Here is a 2675-nt window from a genome sequence, read left to right on the forward strand (position 1 = left end):
CATTCTACACCGCGTCCGTTCTACGATTTCGAAGTTGATCTAATGGCGAGCCCTTGTCTATAGCCATGAGGTGGGTACTTGGCGCTCTAGCAAAATTTTTTGCGAGCCTATCGCGGCTACAATGGGAGAGGTGGTTGCCGCGAGCCTCTCCCGTGCCCAACTCATTGATTCAACACCGCTGTCAGGGCGGATGGATATGTCGGATTTTGAAACGGTGGACGCCGACGTTGAATCAATTAGAAGGGCATGAAGCCCACCTTCGAGGGTGCTATTCCTGGACTCTCCTTTAGATCATGTTTTCTTGTCACTCAGCTGGCGCAATTTCGGAAAAAGGTTTGGCAGCGATTGCCAGCCCTCACCGCGTCTTCTTTGTGATTTTAAAACTCGATCTAAAACGGGAGCCCTCGTCTAGCACCTCCGTCCGGTGTTGCGCGGGTATTGCACAAATTTTTGCCATCGGCGCGATTACCCCAATGAATGCCCTATGCTGGGACCCTCTCTTAGATCACCTTTTTCGATCACTCGACCGACGCAATTACGGAAGAGACTTGGCAGCAGTTGCCATTCTACAGCGCGTCTGTTCTGCGATTTCGAAGTTGATCTAATGGCGAGCCCTTGTCTCTAGGCATGAGGTGGGTGGTTGGCGCTCTAGCAAAATCTTTTTGCGTGCCTATCGCGGCTACAAGGGGAGAGGTGGTTGCCGCGAGCCTCTCCCGTGCCCCCCTCATTGATTCAATGCCGCTGTCAGGGCGGATGGATATGTCGGATTTTGAAACGGTGGACGGCGACGTTGAATCAATTAGAGGGGCATGAAGCCCACCCTCGAGGGTGCTATTCCTGGACTCTCCTTTAGATCATGTTTTCTTGTCACTCAGCTGGCGCAATTTCGGAAAAAGGTTTGGCAGCGGTTGCCAGCCCTCACCGCGTCTACTCGGTGATTTTAAAACTCGATCTAAAACGGGAGCCCTCGTCTAGCACCTCCGTCCGGTGTTGCTCGGGTATTGCATAAATTTATGCCATCGGCACGAATCCCCCAACGAATGCCTACACTTGGACCCTCTCTTAGATCACGTTCTTCGATCACTCGACTGACGCAACTACGGAAGAGACTTGGCAGCGGTTGCCACTCTACAGCGCGTCTGTTCAGCGATTTCGAAGTTGATCTAATGGCGAGCCCTTGTCTCTAGGCATGAGGTGGGTGCTTGGCGCTCTAGCAAAATATTTTGCGTGCCTATCGCGGCTACAACGGGAGAGGTGGTTGCCACGAGCCTCTTCCGTGCCCCCCTCATTGATTCAACGCCGCTGTCAGGGCGGATGGATATGTCGGATTTTGAAACGGTGGACGGCGACGTTGAATCAATTAGAGGGGCATGAAGCCCACCCTCGAGGGTGCTATTCCTGGACTCTCCTTTAGATCATGTTTTCTTGTCACTCAGCTGGCACAATTTCGGAAAAAGGTTTGGCAGCGGTTGCCAGCCCTCACCGCGTCTACTCGGTGATTTTAAAACTCGATCTAAAACGGGAGCCCTCGTCTAGCACCTCCGTCCGGTGTTGCTCGGGTATTTGCATAAATTTATGCCATCGGCGCGAATCCCCCAACAAATGCCTATGCTTGGACCCTCTCTTAGATCACCTTCTTCGATCACTCGACCGACGCAACTACGGAAGAGACTTGGCAGCGGTTGCCATTCTACAGCGCGTCTGTTAAGCGATTTCGAAGTTGATCTAATGGTGAGCCCTTGTCTCTAGGCATGAGGTGGGTGCTTGGCGCTCTAGCAAAATTTTTTGCGTGCCTATTGCGGCTACAAGGGGAGAGGTGGTTGCCGCGAGCCTCTCCCGTGCCCCCCTCATTGATTCAACGCCGCTGTCAGGGCGGATGGAAATGTCGGATTTTGAAACGGTGGACGGCGACGTTGAATCAATTAGAGGGGCATGAAGCCCACCCTCGAGGGTGCTATTTTCCTGGACTCTCCTTTAGATCATGTATTCTTGTCACTCAGCTGGCGCAATTTCGGAAAAAGGTTTGCCAGCGGTTGCCAGCCCCTCACCGCGTCTACTTGGTGATTTTAAAACTCGATCTAAAATGGGAGCCCTCGTCTAGCACCTCCGTCCGGTGTTGCTCGGGTACTGCATAAATTTATGCCATCGGCGCGAATCCCCCAACGAATGCCTACGCTTGGACCCTCTCTCTTAGATCACCTTCTTCGATCACTCGACCGACGCAACTACGGAAGAGACTTGGCAGCGGTTGCCATTCTACAGCACGTCTGTTCAGCGATTTCGAAGTTGATCTAATGGCGAGCCCTTGTCTCTAGCCATGAGGTGGGTGCTTGGCGCTCTAGCAAAATTTTTTGCGTGCCTATCGCGTAAAGCATGTTTTCTAGTCACTCAGCTGGCGCAATTTCGGAAAAAAGGTTTGGCAGCGGTTGCCAGCCCTCACCGCGTCTTCTTGGTGATTTTAAAACTCGATCTAAAACGGGAGCCCTCGTCTAGCGGCTCCGTGCCAACTCGATCGGCACAACATTGGGAAATGGTTCGACAGCGGTTGTCGTTCCAATGTGTCATCGGGGGATGCCTTGGAAAGTGGCCTTTCAAGGGCGAGCTCGCGTCTATCCCTTGGATTGTGCGTCGCGTCACAAGTGAATGGGGAGATCTCTCTGTGAACGGCGGCATGG

Source organism: Cupressus sempervirens, chromosome 2 (genome assembly GCF_028749045.1).
Source record: "Cupressus sempervirens isolate cs-2001-9-10 chromosome 2, ASM2874904v1, whole genome shotgun sequence".
NCBI classification, from domain to species: Eukaryota; Viridiplantae; Streptophyta; class Pinopsida; order Cupressales; family Cupressaceae; genus Cupressus; species Cupressus sempervirens.